The sequence below is a fragment of the Hemiscyllium ocellatum genome, chromosome 3 (assembly GCF_020745735.1).
Source record: "Hemiscyllium ocellatum isolate sHemOce1 chromosome 3, sHemOce1.pat.X.cur, whole genome shotgun sequence".
Taxonomy (NCBI): domain Eukaryota; kingdom Metazoa; phylum Chordata; class Chondrichthyes; order Orectolobiformes; family Hemiscylliidae; genus Hemiscyllium; species Hemiscyllium ocellatum.
In genome coordinates, this window is record NC_083403.1 from 118,496,203 (window position 1) to 118,515,278 (window position 19,076).

The window sequence follows — 19,076 nt, forward strand, 5'->3', positions numbered from 1 at the left end:
TCTCACTTCCTGCAGGGTGTCCTCCTGCAGCTGCTGTATGTGAATAGCATCTTCCGCTAGTTCAATTGTTACTATTGGAACTTCATCAATGGTTTCCTGCTCTAAGGCTTGCTAGGCAGCTCAGTCTGTGGCTTGGTTTCCTTTAAATTTCAGCCAGCCTGGACTCTTTCCCTGGCTCCTTTTGGTGTGCTTTGATTTTCATTACTGCAGCCTCTTTTGACTGTTTACTGGCGCTCAGCAGTGCTAGGATTCTTAACTGGTGTTTTGATTTGGAGATGCTGGTGTTGGATTGGGGTGTACAAAGTTAAAAATCACACAACACCAGGTTATAGTCCAACAGGTTTAATTGGAAGCACACGAGCTTTCGGAGCTACGCTCCTTCATCAGGGTATTGTGGAGGGCTCGATCGTAACACAGAATTTATAGCAAACATTTGCAGTGCGATGTAACTGAAATTATACATTGAAAAATTGATTGTCTGTTAAGCCTTTCATCTGTTAGAAAGAAGTGAAACTATCACTATATTCTAACAGATAAAAGGCTTAACAATCAAGTTTTCAATGTATAATTTCAGTTACATCACACTGCAAATTTTTGCTATAAATTCTGTGTTACGATCGAGCCCTCCACAATCACCTGATGAAGGAGCGTAGCTCCGAAAGCTCGTGTGCTTTCAATTAAACCTGTTGGACTATAACCTGGTGTTGTGTGATTTTTAACTGGTGTTTGATAGGGGCTCCCCCAAGTGGTGGTGAACCCTCTTCTTCTCCCATGCAACCATGTAGTCATGTACAACTCTGAATACATATTGGCTATCTGTATAAATGTCCACAATTCTCTCCTTTGACAGCTCAAATGTTAGCGCTACTATCTCTGCTACTTTTGCAGACTGATTTCAGTCAATCCTTCCTGACATAACAGTCTCTAGTTTATTGTTTACCATGGCCCATCCTGTCCGGGGCAATCCCGTTATAAATTTCCATGAACCATCCACGAAGAGGGTCTCCTCAATTGTGTCTAGGGGGGGTATCCTTTATCCTATTCCTGTCTTCATCCCCATCAATGTCTCTGCAACTGTGCGGCTCCCCTGTCTCCAGAATTCCCTCAGCTGGGTTTTCTCCCGTATCCCTAACTATTACCACAGACTGAATTGGTGGGAGGAAAACTGCCTCTCACTTTGTCCTTCTCATATTGGAGATGGCCCTCAGCTTCCTGGTGTTTAACATTTCCACTAGGGTGTGTTTGGTGTGGAGGATAACATTCCCTGCCATTACTATGGGTTCGCTGACCCTCAGCACAAGTAGCACAGTCTAAGGACACTATGCATCTGGACAATCCGGTGACTACTGGCCCTTCTGTGGTAAAGTAATACCCTACAGGTCTTCTCCTGGCACTGTGGTCCTGTGTGACCACTGCGGAGTCAAATCCTCCCTCTTGATTACAATGTATGTGGAAGTCTTTACTGGGATCTGGCAGCCCAAGCCCGGGGGCCGATATTAACCATGTTTTTAACTCACTGTAAGCTTCTTCCTGTTCTGGTCCCCAGGTCACAGGTTCCAAGATGGCCTTATCCCCTTTGATTAGGTTTTGAATCAGTTCAGCCAATTTTGTGAATGCTGGTATAAAGCGCCGGCAATAGTTAAATAGCCCCAAGACCTTTCTGGCTCCCCTTACAATAGTGGGTCATGGCATTTGCTGAATTGCCTTCTTTCGGTCACTTGGCATTTCCTTGAGTCCCTGGGATATAAGGTGTCCCAGATATAGGACTTGTGCTTGTCCAATTTGTGCTTTTGCAGGGCTGACTTTTAACTCTGTGGCTGCCAGTTCGTACAGCATGAGGTATAAAGCTTCCTGGTGTCCTCTCCGAAGCAATCAGGATATCACCCATATATTGTAGGGCAGTGCTCCCTTCTGGTAAATCTGTTTTGTTAAGGATGTCACTCATCACTCGGTGAAAACTAATGGGGCTGTTGTGGAATCCCTGTGGCAGGCGAGTTCACGTATACTGCCTGTCCCTTACTGTGAAGGTGAATTTATTCTGGGATCCAGGGTGCAGTGGGATGGACCAGAACCATTGGCTGTGTCTAATACTGTGAAAATTTTGTGCTTGGGGGCCAATCCATTTAGAATTGTGGAGGGATCTGCTACAATGGGATGCAATTTGGGGGTGACCTTGTTTAGTCCCATATAGTCAATTAGTCTGTAGCTCCTGTCAGGCTTTATTACTGGCCATGTTGCGGAATTGGTTGTACTTGTGGTTGCTTTCATGATTCTCTGTTTTACTCATCCTTTAACTACTTCCACTACTGCTTTCTCTGCTTCAGGCTTGACTGTGTACTGCTGGTGGGACTTATGCTCTGGTCTGTGCATCTCGACTAAACCTGTGTCTAGTTTTATCTCTGCCCATGCCTTGGGTATGGAGGCGCAGATGGCTCCGAATCCCCCTTTTTGGAGGTTCCAGTTCATACGGTGGCTGTAGCTACTTTAATAGTCTTTAGGTGACTTGTAAGTTTCCCAATTTCGGACTTTCAACCGTCCTGTTTTGGCAGGATCAGTTTTCCTTTTGCACAGTTGTTACCCATTGTGGTGCCTTCATTATTTTGGCACACATAAAATCTCAAAGGGATATAAATGTTATTGATTTCCACGTGGTTAGTCTTGCTTAAGTAAGTGTGTGTCTTATCTGCTCCTACTCCGGCAAGGTGGATCATTTTAATTGTGTGGGGTAAGGATAAGTTGGTGATAGATATGGCCGCTCCTGTAATGGGGTCCCGCGATTCCGCAGTGTTCTGTGTGTTGTTTGGGGATCCGCCATGCTTTTCCCAGCCCACTGCCTCTGTATGACCTGTTCTGTTGCAGGGGCTGCAGTACTTTTCGCTGTTCCTTGTCCTATGCCCTGCTGGTGGGGCCCTACAGTCTCTGGCAACGTGCCCCTGTCAGCAACAGCTGTGGCTGGATAGTTTGCTTCTGCCTTCGCCTCCATTCTGGTGGGCTGCTCAGTTGAGTTTTGTTTGTATTGCGGGAGCTTCTGCCTCCTGCACCCCGCTAGACCACTCTACCAGGTAGTCATAAGTTTGGGACATTATCACTCCCATTTTCAGGATGGATTGATGGAAGCTAGAGAGCCCATCTCTAAAAGCCTGAATGAATGTAAGTTCCCATGATCTGGCTTTGCTTGTCCTAAGCATTCCTGGTATACCCTAAATAATCGTTCCCCATACTCAGAGGCTCCTTCCCCTTTACTGTTTAGTGGTCGTGATTTTGATCCAGTTCGTGGGAGAATTTCCTCATAGCTGCTGAATCTCTTCTTTAAAATGGATGAAGGGGGCCTGCTGGGCATCTATCTCAGCTGTAAGGGCAATGGCATGTGGTCACCATCCTCCCCATAGTCTCGGGCTGCTGTGGCTTTGAGTCCACCATCTACCTGTCTCCTTTTGTCTGCTGGGCAGGCTACCTGGACCAACTGGTGTATTTCCCTCAAGTGCAGTTGGTGCCCAATCCATATACTATCTAGCTCTTCCCAAAACCTCATGTTTACACTTCAGGGCTGTAATTTGCCCTGGGAGGCCATGATCTGTTGCCTTTCTCCTGAAGTAAGGGGCTTATAATTTTCTTTTGGCTGCAACTCTGTCCCCCCTCAAGTGACTAGTGCTAGATTATATTCTTGCACCTCATGCTCTGTTGAGGGAGCAGTTGGTGCCTGCAGTACAGTTTTGTAGGAGGTGAGAGAGTCAGTCTCCCTTTCCTCCTGTACTATTTCTAATCTTTGTTTGAGCTCCTTTATCCTCCAGCTCCTCAATTTGTTCTTGGTCTTTTCTCCCCCTGCTAATGGGGGCACCTATTTGTTCAATCAGGCCTGCTAATTGGTACACTAACATTACTGCTATCTTTTAGTTTTATTTCATTTTTCTTTGTCAATCCCATTCCCCTGCTGTACTCATGTCTGGGATGGGTCCCAACCCCCTTCCTTCATCTGTTCTGTCAGTGCTAGACTGTTTGTCTTGTATTTCTCAAATTGGGAACCTGCAGCATTCCCTTTAAAATCCTGATCTGCCATCTCGCAGATTGTGTGGCAACAGTACCCACCAACAGTAAAATGTTCCTAACCTTCTAGCTCCATCAAATGACTGTAGACAACTTAGTCAGGCCCTAAAAGCTGATTTAGGCCCTTCATTTAATTTATTCTGCTGATATCTGCTTATGAACTGAATTTGGTTCACCAGCGTCTCTGTTGTCTTGCTGTCCTACTGTTGGAATCACACTTGTTTTGATGTTGTAAGCAATTTAGCTCCCTTTGTGTGTGAAATAAAATGCAATGTCTGGAGTCTAATATCTGCAGCTTGATGGGCACTTTCAAAATGTCTAACTAAATTGTCAACTTTCCTCTAAGTTTTTGGACTGTATTAGCTGAAGAAGCTTTGTCTATCTGAGCTTGCCAACACTTCAAGGCATTTGGTGTTAGTCCCAGACTTATCTCTTTGGTTTGATTTATTGTTGTCACATGTACCTACGTACAGTGAAAAGTTTTGTTTTGCATGCAGTACAGATAGATCATAACATACAAGGACAAATAGATCATAGAGTGTTTAGACAGAGTGAGGTATACAAGATTATGGCTACAAAGAAGGTGCACAATAGCAAGATCAACATTAGATTTAAAATTAGACAGGTCCATTTCTTACAACCATTCCAACTTTTGAAGTTCAATTCCAAGTCTGCAAAGATTACTAACAATGTTCTCTGAAATCTACTTATAGGTCTGAAGATCCGATAAACTTCCAGACCAGAGCACTACCGGCACTGGATTCATAGGACCAGAGTAAACCGACTGGCCTTTCACAGGTCTGACCTTCCCAACCATGAAGAAACCTGGAACAGAGGCCTGAACTCTGACCCTGCAGTGACCTGACCCCATGGAACCCCCAACCCAACCTGGAACGAAACCAGCCCAAATGCTCTATTGTTTTCAGTATTAACTTGGAAGACTTATTTATTTAGTGAATTCCTGAAACTAAGTGATAGCTTGCTTATTGTTGAGTTAAAGATTACTGGATTACCAGTTAGACTACAGAGGGTTATGTTCCCAATATTGTGCAGCATTGTTTGAGTCTCCCAAAAAGTGCATATGAAGTTTTTCCTGATGTCATGGTGATAGACGTTAGCTGTGCAGAGACCCCGGTTTTCCTTGAACCTAGTTAACGAAGGACCACCCTTTTTCTCATGGTAGTTCAAAGCCTGCCATTTGACAGATGGCTTTGTCACAAGAAATTTGCCAGTGCCTTCCCATGTTTCCCACTCCCGATCAAAAGTAAGTCTGTTGGCAGATCTTACTCATGACAGTTGCTCATTGTGTGTGTGTGTTGGGGGGGGGGGAGGTGGGGACAATGCCAGGATGGAAGGAAGGTCATTGTGGAATGATAAGTGAAGTGACAAGTTGATGATTTCAACCAGTTTGTGGGATTTTGTAAATTGATGGATAAATGGAGAAATTATGTTTATGATAAGTGGGCGGCACGGTGGCACAGTGGTTAGCACTGCTGCCTCACAGCGCCTGAAGACCCGGGTTCAATTCCCGACTCAGGCGACTGACTGTGTGGAGTTTGCACGTTCTCCCCGTGTCTGCGTGGGTTTCCTCCGGGTGCTCCGGTTTCCTCCCACAGTCCAAAGATGTGTGGGTCAGGTGAATTGGCCATGCTAAATTGCCCGTAGTGTTAGGTAAGGGGTAATGTAGGGGTATGGGTGGGTTTCGCTTCGGCGGGTCGGTGTGGACTTGTTGGGCCGAAGGGCCTGTTTCCACACTGTAAGTCTAATCTAAAAAAAAAAATAACAGGAATCCATGGAGGAATTTTGTGTGAAGGGTTCCAGTAATGATAAGCTTTGAAGGCAAGCATGTCTCCCCAGCCCCTTCAAAAGTCTGCTTTCATTGCATTTTAGCTTTTATTTTACATGAAAAGCCAGGAGACAGCAAAAGAAAACATCATAAGTCAGTAAACCTGGGTAGATTTGTAGTTCCGTAAAAATCATTGTTTATTATAAACATTGCTAAACCACAAAAAATATGTAAGGGAGTCATTTGGCAGAGTTAAGTTAAATAACAATGTACAACTATTTGCTTGTTCTCAGACATCATTCTATTTCGACTCAATTGCTTTTCCAGAAGCAATGTAATGCTTTTCATGATCACGAAATATAGTAATTTAGCAAAGTAGATTTTCCTGAATAGGCCACAAGCTGCAAAATGTTGATTATTAAAATTAATGTTTTAAGTAGCACATCAAAATCAATGTATTGTAAAGCACTAATATTTAAAAGTTTGACTGAAGTATAAAATAGTTGATGCTATCATATAATTTTTATGGCATGTGTTATGAGCATTATGATCATTATATGTAATTTATCCATGTTGTTAATAACACCCTTACAACGATCAATTTCTTCAAGCCAAATCCTTACATTACAGATGCAATATATGAATGTCTTTGGGCCTACCTTTTTTGTTAAGTTACTGGCCAAGCTGTTTGTCCTCAGTGAGGGGAATATTTTAGAAATTATAATTTGGACCAAATCATAGTCACTGAGGCAAATGTGGACTGATTAAGAAAAGCCAGCATGGATTTATTAGAGGGTAATTCTTGTATAACTAACTTCAGATTTTTGATGAAGTAACACAGAGGTAACATATGGCCAATGTTATATACTCAGACTTCCAAAAGGCATTTGATAATGTGCAGAACAGATGTATGAGTGGAAAATAAAACATAAATCAGAACTGCAGGAAATCTAAAACAAAAACAGAAATTATTGGAGAAACTCAACAGGTCTGGCAGCATCTGTGGAGAGAAAGCAGAGTCAACGTTTCAGATTCACTGGACCTCAAATGTTGACCCAGACTTATGAATGCATAGAATAAAAGGAACAGTAGCACAAAAGATATAAAGTTGGCTGAGTAACAAGAAACAAAGAGTAATGGTGAGTCATTATTTTGGACTGCAGGAAGCTTTACAATGGGGATCCTCAAGGATTAGAGTTTGGATGTTTGCTCCTCTTATATTGTAATGACCTAGACATTGGTATTCAAGTTTTATGGATGAGGCCAGACACTCTCAAAATGTTTCAAGAAGGTAGCCTAACTTTTTAGTTGTTTTAAGTAGATATTTCAGGAGTGATGCAGCTGGCCCAACCACTCAGTATTTTTTAACAAAACAGTATTTATTTACACATGAACAAAAGAAAACCGAATTTAGAATAGCATAACTATTTAAAAAGCCCAGTCAACTCTTTTACAACTTAACACAGCTGTTCCAAATACTTGCAACATTCCCATAAATACCTCCTTAGCAACAAAAAAGGTAAAATAAACACAGGTTCTTACGGGAGAGGTGCCAGAGAGTAGAATGGATCAGCATGGATTTGTTTCTTTGACCGGCAGCCTCAAAAAACCAACTGCTTGCTAAAACCAAACCAAACCAGAGAAAAGCTAAGCTGGAAGAACTGGCTACTCACATTTCATTGCACAAGTGTTTTTTTTTTAAATTTGAAAGCCTCTTGCCAGAGGCAGTATCTGTTAGCCATAACCAAATTGGCCTTAAAACCCTCATAAACCAGACATGTCAGAACCTATGCATTTATGACCCCTCTGAAAAAAATAACCAAGGACAACCTAACTTTGTTAAAGGAGAAGCATTGCCACACAAGGCACACTTTCAAAACTTTTGGATGATTAAACTTAGAAGTTATTGAGAACTGTAAGGAGGAAGGTATTAACTTTCAAAGGGATATAGGCAGGGTAGCGGATTGGGCTGATAGGTAGCAGATATACGTTAAGGCAGAGAACTGTAAAGTATTTGTTTGGCTTGGAAGATTTTGGAGAGGCAATATAAGATAAAGGGTACAGCTCTAAAGTTGTTGCAAGACCAGAGGAACCAGGTGATTTGTACTTAAATCATTGAAGGTAGTACCAGAGCAGGTTGAAGGAGTAAAACTTGCAAGATCCTGTGCATAATAATAGGTAGAGGCACACTATGCAAAAACAAGTCATTTAAGATGAATTTATATGTAATACTGACTTGTCCTCAACTAAGGTATCATATCTAGATTTTAGGAAGGATGGAAAGGTATTAGAAAGAGTGCAGAAAATATTTGTGAGTGTTCATGAGAGAATAGCATCACTTACATTGATATTTTGGAGTAATGGGTGTTGCTGCTCTTGGAGAAGAGAAGATTGAGAGGAGAATTGATTGGATTAGATTAGATTCCCTACATAATGGAAACAGGTCCTTCAGTCCAACAAGTCCACACAGACCCTCTGAAGAGTAACCCACCCAGACCCATTCTCCTACCCTATATTTACCCCTTACTAACGCACCTAACACTATGGGTAATTTAGCATGGTCAATTCACCTGACCTGCACATCTTTAGATTGTGGGAGGAAACCCACACCAACATGGGAGGAATGTGCAAAGTCCACACAGACAGTCGCCCGAGGCTAGAATCGAACCTGGGTCCCTGGTGCTGTGAGGCAGCAGTGCTAACTGCTGAACCACTTTGCCTCCCTTAGTGTAAACAAAGCCATGAAGGATCTCAGCAGAATAACAGGTAGAAATTGTTCACATTGAGAGAAAGGACAAGAATTAAAGGATATCTATTTTAGATTTTTTTTCTTTCCTTATCAGAAACACTCCCTTTCTAAACTTAACTCTTGTGTTTATGTATGTATTTGATGCCATACTTTTATTACAGTTCTTAGGGTTCACTACAAAATAAAAGTTTGTTGCAATTGACCAAGAAGAAGATAGGAGCAGCTTCCTCTTCTTCACTTGGTTGTAACACCTGTAGTAGCAAATTCCATACTCTTACCAGTCTTTGGAGAAAAGGTTTCTTTTGAAATTCCCTGTTGGATTTCCTGGTGACTATGTCAGCATGATGGCCGCCAGTTGTGCTTTACACCATAACAGAGTACATTCTCCCAGTACCTAATCTGTCAAAATCTGTCATAATTTTAAAAGCCTCTATGAAATCAGTGCTTTTTTTTCTCGAGAAGAGGTTCTATCCGTCAATTATTTCCCGAAATGTGCCATCTCGAGTTCTGTGCCATCTCGAGTTCCTATTCACCATGTTGCAATCTCTTCCTCAAATAGGGTAGGAAGGAAGGTCTCAAATCCATCCCACTTTGAATGAGGATTGATTGCCATGCTATTGGCACCAATCAGGTTCTTTGAGCCATCCACCTAATTAGGCTAACCAACCTCTGAAAGAGACCAAATTACAGTGGTAATGTTCACTTTTACTTGCATGTTGTAGCCTGGAACTAATTTACTTCCATTACATGGTTAAACAGGAGTCTCTCCCATTGCCTCAAGTCCTGGTGTGGGATTTGAACCTTGTGTTTCTGACTCAGAGACAAAGATGCCACACCCTGCCTGACAAGATTTCCTCTCTTGATATGTATACCCACACACATCTGGCATTATCTTTGCAAATTCACTCTGTAGTCTCATCAGCACTTCTACTAGCTTTATGCAAAATGTTGGCCAGAACAGCCTGAAAAGAGCAATTTTCATTTTAAAAGTCTGGGTGTGAATGTGTTAAATGCAATTAATATGCCGCTCTCACTGGCTAGATCATCCACCAGACACTCATTAGGAGCTCATAAGTGACCAAGGTAAAACCTTGATGGTACAGATATAGTGGGACAAAGAGCCTCTTCTATACTGTATTATTCAATGAATCTCTTGTCAGCAGTTCTGGGTGCTAAGATCCACTGGTCCAGGCTCTTTTGGGATTCAGCAGTCAGAATGTATACAGTATATTTTCTTGTCATAGCGTGACAGTCACAGGGATTAACCAAGGCTGGGTTATGGCTTTCAGAAGCCACCCCCTTGCCCCCAACTGTGCTCCAACTGGCATTGGATTTGGGCAATTCAAGGACCCTCAATTTGGGAGACAGTTTGCCATGGTTTTACAGATGGAGAATTAACCACTTTTTGAGGCCATTAACTGATCTTTAATTGATGACTTGTTGATGTTAATTGTTATAGTGTGCTTTAACCAATGTTTGATAGAAATTTACATCACTTCCTTTTTAATTCCATTCTTCTATAAAAAATGTCTTGTGTTTGGTTTTCACTTCTTTTATCACTAGCAACCAATGTGCATATTGTGTCCCAATGGCTCCAATACAATATCAATCACGTTTCTTCCTGTAAAGATCTAAGATGAAATCCAGTCCTGCTTAGGTAAGTATTATTGATGGACTTGTGCAATGAACTGAGTACTATTCAATTGTGAGTCAAATCATTTCTGATCTTATGATGGCGAGTGTAGTGATTGTAACGAGGTCAGCCAGGAGGACTTCTTACAATACGAGTTCTCTGATTGGGGCTGTTAAGCTGGTCTAATCAGTGACTGACAGTAGCGTCAGGATTTGTCCTCATTTCCCTGAAAACTGGTTGACCGTTAGGGTGTGGGAATTGGTTTTGTCGCTCCTCTCCATTGTAAATTGCTGTTTCTCTGCATAAAGCTGTTAATGTTAATTGTTTTTTAAACTGTGTTGTTTAATAAAAAAAGGAAAAAAAATAGAACAGGAGTGTCAGACCTCTGACACACTGAGAGCTAACTCTGAAGGTGTCAAGGACTCTCCACATGTAAATAAAGGGTGACTTGGTGACAGGATACCAGCCTCTGGAGTTATTTCAGCGAGGATTTAAGTGATGAGGCAGCCAAAGATGGTTCAGCAATGAATGCAATGACAATGCAGTGATGGTTCCAATGATCAATCTCCCACAGCCACAAATTTCAGTATTAATTCCAACATTATCCCCATAATTCCGCGAACATCAGTTTCACCAGGTTTTCTAAGCAGCGTACATGGTCACGATCTGCCTTAATGTCAAGGATAGATAATCTCAATAATCGTCTGGCATTTAGTTTGTATTTATGATGGGATCATTGTTGTGGCATATTCTGGAGTCAAAACAATTCTGCTGGAACCAAAACTCTCAGTAGATTATGGCTGAATCATATTGCTTTGTGGTGTTGCTTTTTACTACATCTGTCATTCAGCTGATAATTCGAATGGAAACTGAGAGTGTGATAATGACCAGGTTAGATTTAAATAAAGGGATTTACAATTACAATTTCAATTGGGATCAATTTTATGGAGCATCATTCACTCTGTTTTTCAAAATGGAGAATTTGATTGAGATTTTTGACCTAGAATCCTTTAACTCACAGAAGCAGTTAAAATCAAAGTTGAAATCTTTCATTTTAATAATTTTCAAACCCCAAATCATGCTGGCACCACAATAATTTTCATAAATTCACTGTTTAAAATCTAACCATGAATTACAAGAGAACAAGACTTTCAATTATGTTGCAATCTGCATTTATGTCATAGCCTGGTATTTAATGATCCTTCTTTGATATATTTTAACAGGAGCTTTTCTTTATAATTCTTGAAGTTAGTACAAACCTATTGATTTTTCATTCTGAGAATAGCTCTTACATTACCTTTGTCAACTCTCTTTCTCTCCCCTCGAATATATTTTGACGGATTGTCACATCAAATGAGAAATCAAGGCCATTGTTTGATATATTTTTTGAAACAAGTTGTTGAAGGGAATGTGGGCATCCCTGGCTCGTCCAACTTTTATTGCCCATCCTTAACTGCCCTGGAGAAATTAGTGATGAACTGCATTCTTTAACCACCACTGTCCTTGGGAAGTGGATATAACCACAATGCTGTTAGTGAGTTCCAGGATTTTGAGCCAGTGACAGCTCCAAAAGAAAATAGTTCCAAGTCATAATGTTGCATAGTTTGGAGAGAAACATAGAACAGTACAGCACAGTACAGGCCCTTCGGCCAATCTTTTATTCTACTCTAAGATCAGACTAACCTACATACCCTTCTATCTTCCATGTGCCTATCCAAGAGTCACTTAAATGTCCCTAATGTATCTGACCCTACTGCAAATGCTGGCAATGTATTCCATGCACCTACCACTCTCTGTGTAAAGAAACTACTTCTGACATGTCTCCTAAACCTTAGATAACCTCTGGCTATCCACTCTATCTATGCTTCTCATCATTTTGTACACCTCTATCAAGTCAACTCTCATCCTTCTTCACTTCAATGAGAAAAGCCCTAGCTCCCTCAAACCTTCTTCATAAGACATGCCCTCCAGTTCAAGCAGCATCCTGGTAAACCTCCTCTGCACCGTCTCCAAAGCTTCCACATCCTTCCTTTAATGAGACAAACAAAACTGAACACAATATTCCACATGTGGTCTAACCAGGGCTCTACAGAGCTGCAGCATAACCTCACGGCTTTGAAACTCAATCCCACTGCTAATGAAAGCTAACACATCATACAGTTTCTTAACAACCCTATCAACTTGGGTGGCAACTGTGAGGAATCTATGGACATGGACCCCAAATCCCTCTCTTCCTCCTTGCTGCCAAGAAACCTTTTTTAACTCTGTATTCTGAATTCAACTTTGATTTTCCAAAGTGAATCCTTCACACTTTTCCAGATTGAATTCCATCTGCCACGTATCAGCCCAGTTCTCAATCCTGTCAATGTCTCTTTGCAAACTGCAACAGTCCTCCACACTATCTAACACTCCACCAACCTTCATGTCATCAGCAAGCTTACTAACCCACCCTTCCACTTCCTCATCCAAGTAATTTATAAAAATCATGAAGAGCTGAGATCCCAGAATGGATCCTGCGGAACACCACTGGTGACTAAGCTCCAGGCTGAATATGTTCCATCTACCACCATCCTCTGTCTTCTATGGGCCAGCCAATTCTGTATCCAGACAGCCAGGCTTCCCTGTATCCCAGATCTCCTTACTTTCTGAATGAGCCTATTGTGGGGAACCTTATCAAATGCCTTGCTAAAATCCATGTACATCACACCCACTGCTCTCCCTTCATCAAAATGTTTTCTCACATCCTCAAAGAATTCAATAAGATTTATTAGGCATGACCTGGCCCTCACAAAGTCATGCTGACTATCTCTAATCAAACTATGGTTTTTCAAGTAATTGTAAATCCTGTCTCTCAGAATCCTCTCCAATACTTTACCCACCACAGATATAACACTGAGTAAAAAATGAGGTCTGCAGATGCTGGAGATCACAGCTGCAAATGTGTTGCTGGTCAAAGCACAGCAGGCCAGGCAGCATCTCAGGAATAGAGAATTCAACGTTTCGAGCATAAGCCCTTCATCAGGAATGAGAGAGAGTAGCCAAGCAGGCTAAGATAAAAGGTAGGGAGGAGGGACTTGGGGGAGGGGCGATGGAGGTGGGATAGGTGGAAGGAGGTCAAGGTGAGGGTGATAGGCCGGAGTGGGGTGGGGGCGGAGATATAACACTGTCTAGTCTGTAATTCCCAAGAATATCCCTATTCTTGAACAAGAGAATACCATCTGCCACCCTCCAACCATCTGGCATTACTCCAATGGACAGTGAGGACACAAAGATCATCGCCAAAGGTGTAGCAATCTCTTCCCTTACTTCCTGTAGTAATCTTGGATATATCCCTTCTGACCCAGGGGATTTATCTATCCTTACAATTTCAAAATTTTCAGCACATTCTCCTTTTAACATCAAACTGTTCAAGCATACCAGTCTGTTTCACGCTGTCGTTGGAAATGTCACGGTCCCTCTCATTGGGGAATACTGAAGCAAAGTATTCATTAAGGACTTCCCCTACCTCCTCCGAATCCTGGCGCAAGTTCCGTCCACTTTTCCTAATTGGCCCTACCCCCACTCTGGCCAGAAAATTCAAGAGATAAAAGACCTTTCAATGTAGACAGATGTAATGGAGAGGCAAAAGTGAGGACTGCAGATTCTGGAAATCAGAATCTAGGTTAGAGTGGGTGCTGGAAAAGCACAGCAGGTCAGGCAGCATACAAGGAGCAGGAAAATCCCCGTTTCGATCAAAAGTCCTTCATCAGGAATGAGGCAGGGAGTCTCTGGAGAGGAGAGATAAATAGAAGGGGGGATGCGGGGGTTTGTGGGTCTGGGGAGAAGGTAGCCAAGAGTGGGGATGAAGGTGATAGGTCGGAGAGAAGTGTGGAGCGGAGAGGTGGGAAGGAAGATTGGCAGGTAGGACAGGTCACGAGGACAGTGCTGAGTTGGAAGGTTGGAACCGGGGTAAGGTGGGGGAGGGGAAATGAGGAAACTGGTGAAACCCCTCATCTCCATCCAAGGCCCCAAAGGAGCCTTCCACATCCATCAAAGTTTCACCTGCACATTCACCAATGTCATTTATTGTATCCGGTGCTCCCGATGCGGTCTCCTTTACATTGGGGAGACTGGACGCCTCCTCACAGAGCACTTTAGGGAACATCTCTGGGACACCCGCACCAATCAACCCCAGAGCCCGGTGGCCCAACATTTCAACTCCCCCTCCCACTCTGCCGAGGACATGCAGGTCCTGGACCTCCTCCACCACCACTCCCTCACCAGCCAATGCCTGGAGAAAGAATGCCTTATCTTCCGCCTCAGATGTAACAGATAATGCAAGTTAAAGCCAAAGACCAACCAACGTTCTAAGTTCAAAGAGAACAGATTGTGGAAAAATTATGAAATTTCCAGACTATCTGAATTTGTCAAGTAAGAGACACTCCCTGTATATTTGTGGCCAGTTTGGGAAAAGGTTGTAGCAAGACCACCCAGGGAATTGTACAGCCCACTGCCCCACCATGACCAGGGAATGCTAAACCTCTGCCTCACATTACAGAGGTTCACATCACATCTATTACTCTAATTGGATGGGAAGTTAGTACTAAAATCACTGCAAGGTGACCCTATGAAGAAAAATCACCAACATACTGCCTGTACTTCTAAATTCCAGCATGATATTGCTTTCCTTCTTACACCTCTCAGGCTCCCAATTAATCTCTTTGTTGTTTTTAAAAGTTCTTTCTCTCCACTGCAGATGTTCAGTGGACTGGTCTATTATTGTGAGATGTAGCCTTCTCTTTTTTTTGAATAAAGATATAATGGTCCTCCAGTCATCATATGGGATCTCAGGAGATTTGGAAAATTGTGGCTTGCATCTCTACCCTTACTTTATTCTGCAGCTAAGGATATATCTCATCTCGACGGGATGACATATCCATTCTATTGCCAGTCTTTTAATTGCTGTCCTTTTTATTTATACTGATCTCATCCAATATCTTGGCAACTTCCTTCTTTATCAAAGTTTTGACAAATTCATTGTTCTTGCTGAACACTGATATTTTCTAGTCAAGATTAAAATGGTGCTAGAAATGCACAGCAGATCGGGCAGCATCCGAGGAGCAGGAAAGTCGACATTTCGGGCAGAAGCCCTTCATCAGGAATGAGGCTGGAAGCCTCAGGGTGGAGAGATAAATGGTAATGGGGTGGGGATGGGGAGAAGGTAGCTAAGAGTGCAATAGGTGGACAGAGGAAGGGGTAAAGGTGATAGGTTAGAGAGGAAGGTGGAGCGGATAGGTGGAAGGGAAGATTGACAGGTGGAACAGGTCATGAGAATGGTGCTGAGCTGGGAGTTTGGAACTGGAGTAAGGTGGGGGAGGGGAAATGAGGAAACTGATGAAGTCCATGTTGATGCCCTGGGGTTGAAGTTTCCGAGGCAGAAGATGAGGCGGTCTTCCTGCAGGCGTGGGATGGTGAGGGAGTGGTGGTGGAGGAGGCCCAGGACCTGCATGTCCTCGGCACAGTGGGAGGGGGAATTGAAATGTTGGGCGGCGGTGTGGTGGGGTTGATTTGTGTGGGTGTCACGGAGATATTTTCTGAAGTGCTCTACAAGGAGGCATCTAGTCTCCCCAATGTAAAGGAGACCACATCGGGAGCAACGGATACAATAAATGGCATGTATGGAAGTGCAGGTGAAACTTTGATGGATGTGGAAGGCTCATTTGGGGCCTTGGATGGAGGTGAGGTGGGAGGTTTGGGTGCACGTTTTGCAATTCCTGCGGTGGCAGGGGAAAGTGCCAGGAGGGGTCAGTGGGTTGTTGGGGGGTGTGGACCTGACCAGGTAGTCACGGAGGGAACGGCCTTTGCGGAAAGCGGATAGGGGTTGGGAGGGAAATATATCCCTGGTGGTGGGTTGTAGGTGTTTGTAGGTGGTGGAAATGTCAGTGGATGATAAGGTTTATGCGGAAGTTGGTGGGGTGGAAGGTGAAGACCAGGGGCGTTCTGTCCTTTTTGCGGTTGGAGAGGAAGGGTTTTAGGGCAGAGGTGCGGGACGTGGATGTGATGCATTGGAGGGCATCTTAAACCACGTGGGAGGGGAAATTACGGTCTTTAAAGAAGGAGGCCATCTGGTGTGTTCTGTGGTGGAACTGGTCCTCCTAGGAGCAGATATGGTGGAGGCGGAGGAATTGGGAATACGGGATGGCATTTTTGCAGGAGGTAGGGTGGGTGGAGGTGTAATCCAGGTAGCTGTGGGAGTCAGTGGATTTGTAAAAATTGTTGGTGTTGAGTCGGTCGTCATTGATGGAGATGGAGAGGTCTAGGAAGGGGAGGGAGGTGTCAGAGATGGTCCATGTGATCTTATGGTTGGAGTGGAATATGTTGGTGAAATTGATGAACTGCTCAACCTTTTCACGGGAGCACGAGGTGGCGCCGATGCAGTCATCAATGTAGTGGATGAAAAGTAGGGGAGTGGTGCTGGTGTAACTACGTAAGATGGACTGTTCTATATAGCCGACAAAGAGATAGGCATAGCTAGGGCCCATGCAGGTACCCATGGCTACCCCTTTCATCTGGACGAAGTGGGAGGATTCAAAAGAGAAATTGTTGAGGGTGAGGACCAATTCAGCCAAATGAATAAGTGTGTCAGTGGAAGGGTACTGGTGGGGACGTTGGAGGGGGGGCGGAGAAATGGAGGGCTTGGAGGCCCTTGTCAATGCAGAAGGAGGTATAGAGGGACTGGATGTCCATGGTGAAGATGAGGCATTGGGGGCTAGGGAAACACAAGTCTTGGAAGAGGTGAAGGGCATGGATTGTGTCCCGAACGTTTGTGGGGAGTTCCTGGACCGGGGGATAGGACAGTATCGAGGTAGGTGGAGCTGCATTTGGTGGGCAGGAGCAGGCTGAGACAATGGGTCAGCCAGTGTGGTCAGGCTTGTGGATCTTGGGAAGGAGGTAGAATCGGACGGTGTGGGGTTCCAGAAATATGAGGGTGAAATCTGTGGGTGTGAGATCCCCTGAGGTGAGGAGGTTCTGTATGGTCTGGGAGATGATGGTTTGGTGATGGGGGTGAGGTCATGGTTGAGGAGACAGTAGAAGGAGGTATCTCTGAGTTGGCATCTTGCTTCAGCGGTGTAGAGGTCAGTGCGCCAAACTGCACCCCCTTTGTCCACTGGTTTGATGATGAGTGTAGCGCTGCACGTTGTGAGGGTGAGAGGTTGTCAACTGGTTCAGAAATATTTTTCTATGCCTCTGGAGCAGGTGGGAGTTTAACTCAGGCCCCCTGACCTAGATAGATCGATAGATAGATAGAGAGAGAGAGAGAGAGAGAGAGAGAGAGAGAAATATGCCACCACTACAATCTAAGAGCCCCTTGCTGAACATTAATGCAAAATAGTCATTTAATACCATTTTTATACATCCAGAGTGCTCTTACAGACAACTGAATGACTTTTTCTCCATCACCAAATCACAGGTGATATTATTCATTTAGTAACCACCAGTAGTAAATCATCTAGGTTTTCCAATGGATTAATTTACGTGCAAAGCTCATTCAGGATGGCGGGGGTGGGGGGGGTGGGCGCGGTGGAAGGAGCTAAGTCAAAATGGAGTGGAAGGTGAGAAAAAGTACTTGAGCCTCTGTGGTTCCCACCTCTCTCTCTAAAGGCATCAATAGTATTGGTCGACACCACAGTCCACGTCTACAGGGACACCTGGGCATGAATGTGTAAAGTCTCCATAGGCTGCTTTCTCATTGGAGACAGATGATTGGTATTGGTTTAACCTGACAGTCACCATGCCTCAAGCAAGGGAGAAGTTGAGAAGGAGATCCTCCATGGTAACCTCTGATAAGTGTGAGAACTGCGGCTTTCTGACCCATAAGCTGGGGTAGTACTATCAGACCACAAGTGCTCCTTGCTGAACATTAATGAAAAACAGACAGTTAGGACTTTAGCCATGTCCTCGGCTTCCAATTCTAGATCTCTATTTGGTCCTTAATTGGATCTAGCACTCCTCTAACAATCCTGTTATTGCTCGCCCCTCTACTGTTGTCAGTGTTGCTGGATAATGAGCAGAAAGCAGGGACTTGAAGAAGAAGAAGGATTGTTTGTATCTGTTGTTGATGCTAATTTTAGCTTGCTTTATGCTTTCTTTTACTTTATGTTAATATGATTCTCAAAATCTTGACACAAGTTGCAGAGCTTATTTTTCTTTTCACATTAAATTAAAATCGCTTTAAATCAGCTGGTCTCTTTGGCCACAGAGAGGTCCCATGGGATTGGAGGACAATCAGTGTGAGGAGAAAGTGAGGACTGCAGATGTTGGAGATCAGAGCTGAAAATGTGTTGCTGGAAAAGCGCAGCAGGTCAGACAGCATCCAAGGAGCAGGAGAATCGATGTTTCGGGCATGAGCCCTTCTTCTGATGCTCATGCCCGAAGCGACGATTCTCCTGCTCCTTGGATGCTGCCTGACTGCTGCACTTTTCCAGCAACACATTTTCAGGACAATCAGTGTAATACCATTATTCAAGAAGGGATCAAGGATAAACTAAGAAACTAGTCAGTCTAACCTCTGTGATGAGCAAGCTATTGGAAGCAATCAAGTGACAGAATTCATCTGCACTTGGAGAGCAGGAACTAATCGAGAACAGTCAGCATGGCTTTGGTAAGGAAAGGTCATGTCTACAAAATGTTGATTGAATTTTTCGAAGCGGTGACCAGGTATATAGTGGAGGGTAATGACAAGATCTCACATGGGAGACTGGTAGTGAATGTAAGAGCCCATTAGGAATAAATGAGTTTGGCTAATTGGATCCAGAATTGGCTGGAAGCAACGGGTTATGGTCAGGGGGTGTTTTTGTGACTGGAGATCTGTATCTAGTAGTATT